The sequence below is a fragment of the Mesocricetus auratus genome, unplaced genomic scaffold (genome assembly GCF_017639785.1).
Source record: "Mesocricetus auratus isolate SY011 unplaced genomic scaffold, BCM_Maur_2.0 Super-Scaffold_100008, whole genome shotgun sequence".
Classification (NCBI taxonomy): Eukaryota; Metazoa; Chordata; class Mammalia; order Rodentia; family Cricetidae; genus Mesocricetus; species Mesocricetus auratus.
The window spans coordinates 78,061,281-78,078,049 of NW_024429192.1; positions in this window are offsets into that span (position 1 = coordinate 78,061,281).

Here is a 16,769-nt window from a genome sequence, read left to right on the forward strand (position 1 = left end):
CCAGCCATCTTCCTGCCCTTCAAATCAGGATTTGTTTTTGTTTCTCAGTGCTGGGGATTGAATCCATTACCTCCGCATGCTACCAAGCAGGGCACACGTGTAGCCTCTCACTGTGGGATTCTAGGCAGGTGCTCTACCACTGAGACACACCCTGGCCCCTCTCTTGGACACTCTAGACAGATTTTCTACCATTGAGCCACACCCCCAGTTCATCCCTGAGAGATTCTAGGCAAGAATTCTACCATTGAGTTATACTCCCAGCCCCTCAGTTGGGTTTGTATGCAGGTGTTCTACCACTGAGCCACACCCCGAGTCCCTCACTGGAGGATTCTAAGCGGGTGTTCTTAGCTCTTTTTTTTTTTATTTAATGACAACCTTTCACTGTTTTACCCAGACAGGCTGTGAATGTTCCATCCCCCTGCCTTAGCTTCCCCAGTAGCTTGGATATGTTGTGGAATAAGCATTTTGTATACTGTGAAGAAATGTCACTCAGATTGGTTCAATAATAAGCTAAATGGTCAATTGCTAGGCAAGATTTTCAGGGCAGAAGGAACACTGGGAAAGAGAGGTCATGAGCCAGATGGAGAGGAGGCAACATGAGTAGTACAGAGAAAAGGTAACAAAGTCACAAGGCAAAAATTAGATTGATAAAAATGGATTAATTTAAGTTGTAAGAGCTAGTTAGTAATAAGCCTAAGTTATTGGCCAAGCTTTCATAATTAATAAGTCACTGTGTGGTTATTTGGGAGCTGGTAAGCAGGACAGAAAAATCCAACTACAGGAATGGCTGTTCATGAGGCCTGGCTCTCATTTGTGGGCTTTGATATATACTCTGTTCTAGAGTCCCCCACAGCACGTGGAAGACTTCATAGATGCTTTGATATTTAAAACGTTTTAGACAGACTGTCCATTCTCTGAGGTGGTAGCTTTTTCCTCTCTGAGAGCTTTCAAGAAGATCAAACTTATATCACTGGGCTTGCACAGAAAAGACATTTACCCACTGAGCGAGCCAGCTACTGACCTCTGTCTCCTATTGTTTATGCATTTTTATTTATTGTTTGTTGTTTTTTTAGGTTTTTGTTTCTGTTGTTGTTTGAGACAGAGTCTTATGTAGCCCTGGTTGTCCTGGAACTCACTCTGTAGACTAGACTGTAACCTTGGGACTCAGAGAGATCCACCTGCCTCTGCCTCCAAAGTGCTGGGATTCTTTATTTATTTTTGAGACAGGATCTCTCTGCATAGATGGCCCTGGATGTCCTGGAGATCACTATGTAGACCAGACTGGCCTCAAACTTATAGAAATCCACTTGCTTCTGCTTCTTGAGTGCTGAGATTGAGATTAAAGGCATGCACCACCACATCCAGCCTTTTTTATTTTTATTTTATATGCATTGGTGTTTTGCCTGCATACATGTCTGTGTGAGAGTGTCAGAGATCCTGGAACTGGAGTTACAGACAGTTGTGAGCTGCCATGTGGGTGCTGGGCATTGAACCCTGGTCCTCTGGAAGAGCAGCCAGTGCTCTTAACCACGGGATCATCTTTCCAGGCCGTGTGTGTGTGTGTGTGTGTGTGTGTGTGTGTGTGTGTGTGTGTGTGTGAAGGTGTACACACTGCAATGCACACATGGAAGTCAGAGGACAATGTTCAGAAGTTGATTCTTTTACCATGTGGGTCCCGGGGTTTGAACCCAGGTCTGTCAGGTTTGGTGGCAGTGGTGCCTTCGCCCACTGAACCACTTCTCTGGTGCATCTTTCCTTCTTCTCATGCAGGGCAATGGGCTTCCTCATGATGCTTTATGCATTCACATCACCGAGATTTGCTCACACTGGCCCGTTTTGTCACCCTCCCCTGTCCCTTCTCCTGACAGACTCCAGGACACACAATGGTGACATTAAGTACAGATTTCTTTTTATCAACTTGCCTAGGCCTCATATTTTCTGGATCTAAGAATGTGTGTTTTCCCTCTGTTCTTCATGCCCTTCCTCTGCTCTCCCCTCCACCCCGTGTCCTCCCAGAGCCCTTGTGAGGTGAGTTTGGGATCACCTCACCAGCCGGTCCTACCATTACCTTCCTGCTTTCCACCCTCAGCTCCCCCCCTCCTCCTTCCTCTTGTCACCACATTGGTCCTTTCATAGGAGTCTCTGGCAACATCATGTCACTTCTTACTCCTTTGTTCCCTTCGTGTTCACAAAAAGAAGCCAGCACTACACGCAAGGTTCAGGAGTAGAGTGCTTGCCATACAAACATGAGGATCTGAGTTCCAATCCCCAGAACCCACATAAAGAGCCAAGCATGCAGGTGTGCATCTGTGTAATAATGGTCAAGGTCTCTAAAGGAACAGAACTAATAGAATGAAAACAATTATTATTTATTAGAGTAGCTCACATGCCACGGTTTAGGATGTCCAACAATGGCTGTATCACGATGGAAAGGCCAGGGATCTAGTAGTTGTTCAGTCCACAGGGTTGGATTTCTTGGCAGTTCCAATCTGGTGCTGGAGACCCAGGAAAATCCCAGGGAGCTGCTGAAGATCTTCAGCCTACATTGGAGCACCCAAGAAATAAGTTCTAGTACCAGTGAAGGAATGCCACAGCAGCAGGATAGATGGACTTGCCAGCAGGAGTGAGGGCAAGCAGGCAAAGGGCAAAGGCTTCCTTTTTCACATCCTTTTATGTGGCTGCCACTAGAAGGTGTGACCCAAGTTTAGGGTAGGTCTTCCTCAATTAAATGATCTGGCTGGAATTGGTATGTAAACTTATTTAATACTAATTAAAGTAATTAAAAAATAAAATAAGATTAAAGAAGGAAAAGAAAATGCCCTACAGATATGCCAAGGTGCTTGGATTTTTGTTAGTTTGTATGTTTTTGAAACAGGGTCTCACTATGTAGCTTTTGCTATCCTGGAACTCACTTTATAGACCAGACTGACCTTGAACTCACAAAGATCTGCCTGCCTCTGCTTCCAGCGTTATGATTAATGGCATGTGCTATACTACACCTGGCTTGGCTTGGATCTTAATTGAGTACAGTTGCAATATAATTGATAGCCAAGATTAGCTATCACAGTCTGTAACCCTAGCAATGATGTGGCGGAGATGGATGGATCCTTGAAGCTCATTAGCCAGTTAGCCAATCAATGAGCTCTAGGACAGGATCAGACCCTCTCTCAAAATATGCAAGGTGGACAGAGCCTGAGAAATGACATCAGAGGCTGTTCTCTGACCTCCATGTATACGTTCATCTCTGCAGATATGAACACACACACGGGGGGGGGGGAGAGGGGGGGCGGGAATGAAGGGAGGAAGGAAAGAAGGAAGGAATATGGTGGCTCATGCCTGAAATTCCAGCACCTGAAATACTGAGGCAGGAGGATTGCTGTTAGTCGAAAGCCATCCTGGGCTCCATAGCAAGGCCCAGGTTGTCTAGAACTCTTCCGCTGATTGCCCCTCCCACACACACAAGGAAAAAAAGGAAGAATAGGAACAAGCACCCAGAATTCCACTCAGTGAACGTTTCCCCTTGAAAAGTTCGTGAAAACACGCGAGGCTCATCTATAGATGTCTCTTTTAGGCTGCCTGCATGGACACTTGGCAGCCAGCCTGCATCTTTCAGGCCCGTCCCGATCTATTTTTGGTCCCACGCTCACAAGCCAATGCTTATTTTGATAACTGCATTTATGCTCTCCAGCTTTGGCAGACAAATCATCGCCCTGGGCTTCCTCGTGGTCACGAACATCAGCTCACCTCCTGCCAGAAGCAGCCGCCTCCCTCCACAGGCTGTGGTTTGTCCTGTGCAATTAATTGTCTGGCGAGGGAGCCTCACAGGACAGCAGCCTCTCAGAAGAGAAAAACATACAAATGCACCATGCAAAAGCCTTTTACAAACTGAGGGGCTCTAGATGGATGGTAAGAGTCTTGTGAGGATTTGAATGGGGTGTAGCTATGGTGAAAGGTTCTCCAAGTTCTTCAGGTCCCTCCAACTATATGAGAGGTAACAGGCTCCATGAGGAACCTTCCTGCAGGCTGCACGGGGCATGCTCCAAAGTCTCTATCATAACGCATTTAAGAAATTCCCAAAGTAGGCTTGGAAGAATGTGCCTGTCATCCCAACACCTTAGAGGCTGAGACAGGAGGATCCAGGTTTCCAGTCTAGCCTGGGCTTCATGGCAACATCTTGTCTCAAAACGACAGAGGCTGGGCCCATAGTTTAGTTGTCAGAATGGCTGCCTAGCATGTACGAAGGCCCAGGTTCTGTCTTTAGCATGTCTGTAATCCCAGTACTTGGGAGGTAGAAGTGAAGGTTCAGAGTTCATAACTTGTTTGAGGCCAACAAGGAAGGAAAAAACAGCAATAGAGAAAAGAGGTGACTGGGAAGGTGACCCAGTGTGTAAGGACTTGGTACCCAAGCCTGAACACCGAAGTGCGATCCCAGGGTCCAAACGCTGGAAGGAAAGACCAGCTGCACACTGTGCTCTGACTGCCACCTGCATGCTGTAACTTGTGTCCTCAATGAACAAATAAATGCAATAAATACAACTTAAAAATAAAATAACAATACCAAGGTGGAGACACCCATTGACCTCTGGCCTCTGTGTACATGCTCACATGGCTGCATGCCTCCAACACACATGCACATGTGCACACCTGTGCGCGCACAAACACACACATGAAAAAGAAGGAAAGAAGAAAAGAGCACATCACCCTTTCTGTGGCTCTGGCCTCTGTGGGTTTCTCCACTACCCAAGTCCAGATGTTCCAGCTGCGTGGCCGAGGCCACTAGTCTCTCCTCCCCGACAGCAATCTCTCAGCCATAAGAGTTAGTGAAGGTGGCCAAGAAGGAATGGGGGAGGGACTGCCTTCTCACACGGAAGTAGCTTTACTGTTTAGCTTCATCTAGTTTGGGCAACAGCTCTAGGTTTCTTGTGGTTAGTGGTCGGGGTGGGGGGCTCGAGGGGAGAGGAAGAGGAAGAGGGAGAGGGAGAGAGAAACTCCTGCTGGAACTGGCTTGGAGGAGCAGTCCGCACATGGGTGCCAGATGTGCCTGTGTGGGGGGCACGGCTGTCCCGGTGGCCACACAGCCCCACACAAGTAGCTGTACCAAGCTGAAGGAGGCCCGTGCAGCCAGCCCAGAGGCGGATGGTAAAGCCCTGGTTCATCTCTGCCGCCATTTTCTGTCCTCTCTGCATCTGCCAGGCATGTTGAGTGCTTTCCTGTGGGCCACAGGCTCAGGCAGAGCCCACCACTCTGGTCCTGTGGTGCCTTCAACTGTGGGCCAGGGGATTCCTTAGATCATTCGAGCCAGTCCAGCCGGGTTTAAACTCCTCTTCAGGAAGTGTTTGTGCCAATAAGAAAGTGATGTTTTTCTCAAGCATGGGTAGAACATCTGCGTGTAGCGATAGAGACCTGCCGTCCCAGGTACTTGGTGGAGTTCAAGGCCTGACTGAGCTGCAGAGTAACTTTGAGACCCTGTCTCAAAATAAAAAGTAAAAAGAAGGGCTGGAGAGATGGCTCAGTGGTTAAGAGCACTGCCTACTCTTCCAAAGGTCCTGAGTTCAATTCCCAGCAACCACATGGTGGCTCACAACCATCTGTAATGGGATCTGGTGCCCTCTTCTGGCCTGCAAGGATACATGCAAATAGAACACTGTATACATAATAAATAAATATTTTTAAAAAAAGTAAAAAGAAGGCTAGGGATGGGCTCTTCAAGGGAGGTTATGGGGTGTGTGGTTCAGTAGTAGAGCACCAGCCTAGAATCCCCCAGTGAGGGGCTGAGGTGTGACTCAGTGGTAGAATCCCCCAGTGAGAGGGATTCCTTTTTTATAACTTTATATGTATGGGTGTTTTGTCTGGTATGTCCATCACATGTATGCAATGCCCCCCCAGAGGTCAGAAGAGGGCATTGGGTTTCTTGGAGCTGGAGTTATAGATGGCTGGGTGCTGGGAGTCAAACCCGGATCCTCTGGAAGATCAGGCGGAGCCCTATCTCCAGCACCCACCCCTTTTGTTTCTAGGGATGGAAGTTTTGCTGTGCAGCTGAGGTGGCCACAAGCTCACAATCCTCTTCCCGAGACCTTGCCATGCTGAGATTTCAGGTGTGTGCCACCACATCCCAGCTTTAGATGGATGCAAGTTTTTCACCCTCCCCGTCTGCCGAAAATGTCTTCCTCACCTCAATCACTTTTCCCAACTTCTTTTTTTCTGATTCGGCTTCTTTCAGATTTGAAGTAATTTGGCATCTGCTCTAATTTTTTTTTTGGCTTTAGAAAAGTAGCAAAAATTAATTAATCTACAGCTGCCCTGATAGCAAAAGTTAATAGAAATTTTAATAAAAATACAACCTCAATAAGCTTCCCTATTGTTCTAATAAATGCAATAGAAGTTTAGGATGGTAGATAAAAAAAATTAATAAACCACCGGAGGGCAGGGACTATGCAGCTCAAACAAAGGGCGCGGTCTGTGCTCAGCCTCTGCTGCCAGCAAGAGGGAACCTGACCCCAAGTGTATTCCTCACTCCGTGCTGGGTGTCTCAAGTCGTATTGGATCTTCAATTAATACTTAAAAAAAGAAAAACTGAGACAGGGTCTCTTGCAGCCAAGACTGACCTTGAACTTCCGAAGCTTCTGTTTCTACCTCCTGAGTGGATTATAGGTATGTGTTACTACCATGTCCAGTTTATGCCATGCTTAGGCCGGAACCCATGGCTTTGTGCATGCTAGGCAAACACTCTGTTAACTGAGCTACACCCTAGCCCCTAATAGTCCTTTTGAGACAGGGTCCCATTATGTAGTTCAGGCTGGCCTCAAATCCCCACAACCTCCTGTCTTGGCCTCTCAAGCTGCTAGGATTACAGGTAGACACCATCAGCGTCTGATACTGATTTGTTTTTATTGTTGTTTGTCTTATGAGGTGAAACTCTTTCTGTAGCTCAAGCTGACCCTGAACTTGTGCTGATTCTCGTTGTTTCTTCCCAGGTACTGAGATTACAGGCAATCCCCATCACATCTGGCAGGTGTAGGTCTTCTGGAACCGGGGAAACAAAATCACAAATAAACAGTGCTGTCAGCTCCTCAGTGTAAGGCAGGGCTGAACTCCATTCCTGAGCAGATATCATAGGAAAGAAGCTTCCCCATGGGCTCATCGATCATAGTGATGAAAGCCAAGAGGGCTTTGGAGGAGTGTTGCAGCCCAGTGACTTCAGATGTCTAAGTCATTTCTCCCAAGGGCCCCATGACCTGAAAGCTATTTAACTAGTCCAGGAAAGCTGGGTGTAGTGGTAAAGGCCTGCCATATCAACTACTTAGAAAGCTGAAGCTGGACAATAGCATGGGCAAAGTTTATGTTCAAAGTCAGCTTGAGCAATTTAGTAAGACCTTATCTGAAAATAAAAATAAAAATAGGGGTGGGACTATGGTTCAGTGTTAGAGCACCTGCCTAGAATCACCCAGTGAGGGTCTGGGGTGTGGCTCAGTGGTAGAAAACCTGCCTAGAATCTCCCAGTGAGGGGCTGCGGTGTGGCTTGGGTGATAGAATGTTTGAAAGGTATATGTGAGACCCTGAGTTCAATCTCTGGTTTTAAAAGACTAATCAAGAAGCAGGTCAGAAGAGGGTCTGTGGCAGTTCTAACTGGATGACACTGTGATTGGGTACCCCGACTACTTCCTTTGCACCCAAGAACCAGATGAATCACTCAGCTGAGAGAAAGAAGACTGTCATGACCCTGCCTGTCCTGAACATGAGATAGTTTGGTGCGTTGGAGCCTCTGGCAACCAAAGAAGGGAGTAAGAGTCTATGGGATTGAGCCAAGAGGAGCCACCTTTACCTCTGCTGTGGCACTGGAAGGATAAGCTGGCCACCTGTGCTCTTAGACAAGTCCATGCAATTTATACTGGAGCCTGGCATGTCCACTTGGGAGGCTGAGGTAAGAGGATCTCAAGTTCGTAGCCATCTGGATTGTACAGACTCTAAGGTGGGGGTGGGAGGTGGCTGGTGGTTTAGCTCAGTTGGTAGAATCATGCCTAAATACAAAGCCCTGGCCTCCATCCCCACTATTGTGTAAACTGATCACGGTGTCACACAGTCTGTCAACCCAGTACCGGGGCAGGAAGATTAGGAGTCAAGGTCAACTACTTAGTGAGTTTGACACCAGTCTAGATTACAAGAGACAGTTAAAAAAAAAAGCCAGACTTGGTGGCACTCACCTTTAATCCCAGAACCTGTGAGGTAGAAACAGGCAGGTCTCTCTGAGTTTGAGGATAGCCTGGTCTACATGACAGCCATCCAGGGATATATAGGGTAACTGTATCAAAACACACACACACAGAGAGAGAGAGAGAGAGAGAGAGAGAGAGAGAGAGAGAGAGAGAGAGAGAGAGAGAGAGAGAGAGAGAGACAGGAGAGAGGAGAGAGAGAGAGAGAGAGAGAGAGACAGGAGAGAGGAGAGAGAGACAGGAGAGAGAGAGAGGAGAGAGAGAGAGAGAGAGAGAGAGAGAGAGAGAGAGAGAGAGAGAGAGAGAGAGAGAAGGTAAAACTTCCATTCTTCCAGCTCTATCCCACATCTGAGACTGTGGATCTGTGGATTCTTCTTCTGGAAGCTTTTCCCTTTCTCCACAGATAGACTTTGTGCTATTGCTTCTCTTGATCTCACAACCACTGTGTGTTTTTCCAATCTTCCCTCCCCTGTTTATAGAGACAAGGTGTTACTTATAGCAATCCTCCTGCCTCATTTCTTTCAAGCACTGAGATTTCAGACATGAGCCACTATGCTCAGCTGGCCACTGCTGACGTGTGTGTGTGTGTGTGTGTGTGTGTGTGTGTGTGTGTGTGTAGTGTGTATGTGTGTGTGGCTTACACTCATACCATGACAGGCAGGCAGAGGTCAGAGGGCAGCATTGGATTTTGAACTTTGTCTTTTATCTTGTTTTAGACAAGGTCTCATTGCTGTTGTGCACGACAGGCTAGCTGGCTCCCAGCTTCTGGGAATATCCCATCTCCAATCCCTATTTCATTCTAGGCATTCTAGGATTACAGAAATGTGTTACCACACATGGCTTTTAAAAATGTGGGCTCTGGGGATCCAAACTCAGTTCCTCACACTTACACCCAACCACTTTACCCTCTGAGACACCTCTCCAGCTTCCACCACTGAATTCTTTGACTTGATTCAAACTGTTGACAGTTTCTTGTATTTCTCCTGGTAAGTGGAAAGTACCCCTGTGCCAAGGCCAAAGGCTGAGGGAATATACTCTATTTTTTATTTAGAGGCAGGTCTCAAGTAGCCCAGGCTGGCCCCAGATATGATATGCAGTCAAGGATGACCTTAAACTCCTGACCTTTCTGTCTCCATCTCCTGAGTACCAGGATTACAGGCTTGGATCACTACACCCAGTTCATGTAGTGGTAGGAATCCAGGGCTTTGGGTATGTTAGCAAGTACTCTACCAACTGAGCCATATTCCCAGCCCAGAGCACATTCTTTTTTTTTTTTTTTTTTTTTTTTTTTTTGGTTTTACGAGACAGGGTTTCTCTGTATTGTTTTGGAGGCTGTCGGTCCAGCCTGGCCTCGAACTCACAGAGATCCTCCTGCCTCTGCCTCCCGAGTGCTGGGATTAAAGGCATGCGCCACCACCGCCTGGCCCCACAGCACATTCTTTAGACAAGACCTTTGTTTATAGATTGCTTCCAAGCTTCCCGGTCACCCCTGACTCCCAGAAGTTCCTAGAAAGACTTGGGGAGATCACTGGCAATAAAGAGGAACACCAGCTGTGAGGCTTTCCTGCAAGGTTCCCAGTCTACCCACCCCCCTGCCCTCCCTTCCTGCCTCAGTTCCTCTGCTTAGCCGAAGCAGAACAGATCTGCTGAGAATTAGTTTTAAACTGTCCACTGACCGTTCCTAGGGTGAGTGTCTGGGTGCTGCTAAATACTATTAAATAATTGCAGCCCCCGGGGAAGAGCATGATGCACCGCTGCATCCTTGATCTGAGGCACGGCAGAGCCAGCTGTGGTGTGTCTTTAACGCAGTGATCTTATTTAACTGAGCTGATGTGTGTGTGTTTTGGTTTCCCTTCTCCAGCCCTGCTAATTTCAGATTCGGGTTGTTAGGCGATAACTGTTCATTTCTGTCATAAATTAAGAAAAGACTCATTAGAAGCCCGGATGCTTGTGAAGGGCTGGGAGTGGAAACAGGCTAATTTTTAGAATGATTTTGGGAATATGGCTGGCTCAGTTGGTAAAGTGATTACATAGTGTGCACAAAGCTCTGGTTACCAATGCCAGTGTGGCGTGTGGCTGTCCTCCCAGCTCTGGGGCGGTGGAGGCAGGAGCATCAGGAGTTTACGGTCTTCCTTAGCTAAGTAGTGAGTTTGAAGCCAGCCTGAGCTACGTGGACACCTGTTTGAGAAACTAAGACAGGGGTATGAGATGGCTCGTGCAAGCCTGGCGACTTAAGTTCAGTCCCCGGCACCCACATAAGAATGGAAAGAGCAAACCGGTATTGTTGTTGTTATTTAAGACCTTTTGTTTGGTTTGGTTTTGTGATGCACAGAGTTTATCCATGGCTGCCTGTGTGCCCACTGGTTTGGTTCTATCCATAAGAGCCTGGTGGGTTCAGCTATGGAAAGAAGGGAGCGGGAAGGGAGCAGGAAGCAGGAGAGTAACCAGAATGCATTATTTACATGTATGAAATTGTCAAAGAACAAAATGTATTAATAGAAAAAGGAAGAGGAAAGCATTTAAATAAATAAATGATTTTTGTTCCAAATAATAAAATCTCACAATCCAAACAGGGTCACCTCTTCAATTCTTTAAAATCTAAATCATACTCGGCTCAGTAGTAAGATGAGACAAAGGCATCAGGTACCAAATTAGGTTCTTAGACTGGTGAGGAGGCATTGCATGGCCCTGAAGGGCATTCCCTAGGGTCCTGCATCTAAAGCAGTGGGAATGGGCAGAAAGGACAGTATGATATGCAGCCTTTTCTATGCTGGGAGACTCCCCCATGCTCTTTCCAGTTCTGAAACCAAGAAGATGGCTCAGCTGGTAAAGTGTTTGCCCTGCAGGTATGAAGACCTGAGGGGGAGGGGAGGATGCTGAGCATGGTGGCACATGGGAGGCAGAGGCTAGTAGGTCTCTGTGAGTTCAAGGCCAGCCTGATGTACATAGATAGCTCGAAGTCCTCCAAGGCTATGTAGTAAAGCCCTGTCTCAAGGCATCAACACAAATAGCAGCAGCAACAACACAATCTAAAGGAAAGTTGCTGTGATAGTCTTCACAAATCCAGCTCTGGAGAGCTGGAGGTGGCTGGATCCCTGGTCCTTTCTGGTCAGGTAGCCTAGACTACTTGATGAGCTCTGGATCCCTGAGGAATCCTGTCTCAAAATCAAAGCAAAGCAAAGCAAAGCAAAAAACAAGCAAACAAAAAACCCAAGGGAATGGGGTCTGTGAGATAGGCTAGCTCTTGCTACCAAGGTCCAAGGAACGGAGTTGTACCCCTATTCCAGGAAGTTGTCCACTGACCTCTACACTGTGGCAAATGTTTGCACATACACACACACACAGTCACACACTCACGCACGTGCAGTAAATGTGATTTTAAAACATACACACAAAAGGTGGACAATGTCTGAGGTTGTCCTGTGTGTGCACAAATGTATGCGAGCACAAGCACACACACGATTTTTTTAAGGAAGAACGTATTCATAAACTTCTGGTTTGGCGGGGGGGGGTGTGCCAGTGGAACGCATGTCTCAGGATGAGATGCTTTCATCCTGTCCTTGTCCCTACCTTCCCGCTGTGTTGATCTACAGGAAAGAGTGTCTCCCTCACTCCCCTGGTCCTCATTTATACTCTCCCTCCCAGACTGGGAGATTCTCTTTTTTGCAAAATTATCCTTGCTTAATCCCTGGAGACAAGAAGTGGATTAGCGGTTGCCAAGGGCTGGGGGAGGGTCGGGGATGGGCAGCGACTGCTAATGGTGCAGAGGTTCTTTTGGGGGTGAAGAAAATGTTCTGGAAGTGAGTGGTGGTAACATTGCCTCACTATGGTGATACCCTGGAAAATCAAAGATACTGAATGGTACTGTTTAAAAGGTGCTTGACAATACCTTAGTAACACCATGATTTGGACAATGAAGCTAGCCTATTGCACCTTATCATTCATCTTAGTCCAGCATCCACAGCCCATAGTCATGAATTTTCCAGGCTGCTGTTGGGGATTCCGTGAAGTGACTGTGAGTCCTGCTGGTCACCCTTGAAGGTGTTTTCCCTTTTTGGCTGGACACATGCCATAACTGCAGTTACAGGGGACCTTCAGGTCTGACCTTGGTCAGCTCCCTATTCAAGAAGCTGGTGTGTGTGTGTGTGTGTGTGTGTGTGTGTGTGTGTGTGTTAAACCCTGGTGGAAATCCCTGTAAGCTCAGTGTGTAAAATGCTTCCTGTGCAAGTGTGCAGTCATGAGCTTGATGCCCTGTGTCCATATAAAGGCTGGGCTGCAGCATACACTCGTAATGCCAACACTGGGGAGGTGGAAACAGGAGAACCAGCTAGTTCAGCAGACCGGTGAGTCTCAGGGTAAGGAGAGATCCTGTCTCAAAGAATAAGGTAGAAAGTCACGGAGGGTTGGGAGGAGGTGGACACACCTTTAATCCCAGCACTTGGGAGGTAGATACAGGCGAATCTCAGTGGGTTTGAGGACAACAAAGTGAGTTCCAGGACAGCTAGGGAAGTTACACAGAGAAACCCAAAAGGAAAAAAGAAAATAAAAGAAAGTGACTGAGGAAGACACATTGATCACATACCACACCCCCCACCCTACCCCCCACCTTCCCCCCAACCCCTGCCACACACAGTTTTATATGAGCAAAACTGAAGTGTATGTAGACTTCACTCAAAGGAATGGAAGGAGTTGAGGACACTTGTCCTCCTGGGTTTTTAGGAAACCAGAAGGGATCCAAAGAAAGGTCCCTGCTTTAGGGATTAGGAAGAAATTACAAAACTCTCTGGAGTTATACCAGCCACCTATACCAAGATGGGCAGACAGGGTACAGACTACAGCAGACACTGGAGGTGACTTGGGGATAGGGGTGGGGGAAGGACCTAGGACTTAGGAATCCCCCCCCTTGTGTGTGTGTGTGTGTGTGTGTGTTTAAGATGTGTGTGTTCTTGCTGAATGGCCTAGGCTGGCCTCAACTTCCCCTGTGTTAAGATTATAAGCAGGTGCACAGCACCACATGCAGCCTTTTGAAATCTCTTCATTCGGCATCATAGTTGAGTGGGGGCTGGGCATGTGGTTTGGCAGTTAAGAGCACTTGCTGCTCTTGCAGAGGAGACCTGAGTTCTGCTCTCAGCATTCACAAACTCCTTTACTCCAACTCCAGGGGCTCCAGCACTCCCTTCTGGACTCCTCAAGTACCTGCACTCAGACATGTAAATGCACACACACATAATTAAAAGTAAAATAAACCTTTTTCAAAAATCCACAATTGGTAGAGTAATTACCTAACATGTATAATGCATAAAACCAGCACATACATAAGATTGGCTTGGTGGCAATATCTATAATCTCAGCACTTGAAATGTAGGGACAGAAAGATAGTGAGTTCAAGGTCATCTTTGACTACACAACAAGTTCAAGGTCAGTCTAGAATACAAGAGACTCTGTCTCAAAACAAATTAGCCAGGACGATGATGATTCACAACTGTAAATTATCACTTGGAAGGTAGGAGATCAGAGTTTTAAATCTTCAGCTACAATAGTGAGTTCAAAGCAAACCTGCAATATACAAGACCCTATTAAAGTAATAAAAAACGGCAGTGGAGGGGCTGGAGGAATGACTTGGGAGTTAAGAGTGTTTACTGCCCTTGCAGAGGACCTGGGGTTCAATTCCCAACACCCACATGGTGGCTCACAACCTCCTGTAACTATAGTTCCAGATGATCTAGGGCTCTCTTCCTATGTCTATGGACTCACACGTGTAGTACACATACATACATTCACACACACATACACACACACATATTTTAAAATAAACATTAAAAGCTTAGTAAAAAAATATAGCCACTCATGTCGGTGGCTTCAATTCTTTAATCCCAGCATTCAGGAGGCAGAGGCAGGAGGATCTCTGTGAGTTTGTGAGGCTACATAGTGAGTTCCAGAGAGGCTCCTGTCTCAAAACCCAAAACAACCAACCAAACAACAGCAAAATACCCCCACAATTCTCTGCTGCTCACCCTGAGCTTGAGATGAGCTTTCTCCTTAGGGGTGTGGATGCTTCATCTCTTAGAATGGTCTTGCATAGGACATGGTAAAAAAAAAAATAAAGACAGGCCTCATCCAGATGAAAAAAACAGGGGCCCTTAGGAACTCACTCTGGCATTTGTTTTGTTTACAATGTCTGTTAAGAGTCTCTTGCTGCTACTCAACCCCACTGCAGAGAAAGATGGCCTTCAGGTGACAGTCCCCTTTCCTCCTGCCACACAACTTTAATCCTAATACTCATACTTGGGAGGCAGAGGCAGGCAGACCTATGAATGATTTTGAGGCCAGCCTGATCTACAGAGTGACTTCTAGGACATCCAGGACTACATAATGAAACCCTGTCTTGAAAACAAAACAAAAAACAAAAAAGAAGAGGAGGAGGAGAAGGAAGAGGAAGAGAAGGAGGGGAGGGAGACCCACTTGCCCACCCCAACAGAGTTCAGATGCACCCCCACGAGCTGGTCATCATGGTTGCAGTTTTGTTTGCTTTTTATTAGAGGGTGGGGTGGGTGGGTAGGAAGACAGAATCAGATCATTTTAAGACTAAATTCCAGTTTATTGCTTATCTACCCGGCCTCGAGGTGAGCTGTCTTCCCCCCTCCCACAAGCTGCTGCGAGCTGTGCCACATCCGAGTCCAGGAAGGGACAAAGCAGGAGGCAGGGTGGATTAGCTTTCCCTGCTGCAGCTGCTGCGCAGGCCCTGCCAAGGCCTGCCTGTACCCGAGGATGTTCAGACTCAAGGCCTGCCTCGTCCGTGTGTAGCCGGTTCATCCCGGGCCCCGTCGGGCCGCGTTCAAGGTCCATCGGACAATGCCTGGTCCGCCAGTGCCACCCTGGGTCTTTGTTGCCGGGGCCTCGTGCCGATGGGTTAATGGGGCAGAAGAGATCGGTGAAGGGTGACAGAAGTGGGCTTTGAAAGAGGGTGTCAGCGTAGGGCAGCTAGACAAAGGCTAAAATACACACGGGCGGAGAAGGACAGATGGGACAGGAGAGGGAAAACAATTAGGCCGCGAGTGTGGGGGCGGGGCTCGGCTTCATCTTTTTCCAGTTAACCAGGCAGGCCTGGGGCCCCTCACCCCAGGCTGGAGAGAGGAGGGACACGGGTGGCTTCTGCAGGCCGTGGAGCGAGACTTCTGAGCCCTTTTCCAGCCTAGGGTGCCCCAAGACTCCCTGCTCCATTGAAGGGTGGGTGGGTGAATGAATGGATGGCTAGGTAAATGGATGGATGCATGAGGAGGGTGGGTGGATGGGTAGGTGGGCAGGTGGTAAACGAATGAGTGGATGAATGGGCAGATGGATGAGTGGATGTGTGAGTGGAAGGATAGTTGGGTAGCTAGATGGATCCTCTTATCCACAAATAATCAGAATTAAATCCTAATCAGCCTGGACAGGTGACCCTAAATTTTCCCTAGGGTTGCCTGGAAAGGTTTCCCTGTGCATTTCAACCTCTCCTGTGCCTGGACAGCCTTGGCTTCCACACATCAGGGCCTCATACCCTGGAATGTCGCTGGGCTTTGGTTCAGAAGCGCAGCGCAGAACCTGCCTGCAGGACCGATAGCTTGTGCGCCTGTCGAAGAGGGATTCCCGCCAGGGGGCGCTGCTTCCCTCCCAGGCCGCCTGGCCGCTCGCTGCAAACCGATGCTGTTTAATTAACGTGCAAATTGAGTAGATTAAATGACTCTAAATAATTAGCCACAGATCCTATAAACAGGATAACATATTTAATTAAGCAGCGATATAGATTTTGGAAACTGTTAATGTATTTTGAGAATGGCTGCTTAGATCTAACACTTTCCCCCCTAACTTCAAACATGTAACTACAGCCCTCCCAACGTGGATAAATATCTGGTAACACGACTCTGCCTGTTAACTCCAACTAACAGAAATGAGGGCTCAACGGGAACTTTCTCGGGCCTTGGCTTCGGTGCTGGTGTCGTTTGGAGCTGTGATACCCTGTGCCAGCCAGGGTCTGTTTTGCATTGCTATGATGGGTATGTGTGGCCTGGTCCTTGACAGAGGGGGTACGATGTCGCCGCGGCGGCGGGGGGGGGGGTGAGGACACAAGAAGGTAAGTGGAAAAAAATACAATCCAATTTCATTATATCAATCACATTTAATTGGCAATTTGTACGAGCAATGACCGGGCTGGCTTTAGGTAAAACTATTAGGCGACAGGCGGGTGTGCTACTAAAATTCTTGGTTAGTTAATTAGTGTCTGAACTGCGGAGGGAAAGGATCCTAGATTTACTCTCTACAAAGAGAGAGCAGCCCAGACAATTCATTAGGCAGGCGGCTTGTAAATTAGAGCTAAGTTAACCTGATTTCCCTTAATTAAAACATCTTTTCTCGTTTACGATGTGGATATAAGTAGATCTCCAGGGTTTTGAATTTTCTGCTACAGCAGATGGTCAGCTCCGAGCAGATAATAGTTAACGCTTTCTCTCTACCAGATCAGAACAACGTGAGCCGCTGGCCCATCTGAGGATTAAAAGGAGAGATAACAAAGACAGTTAACCC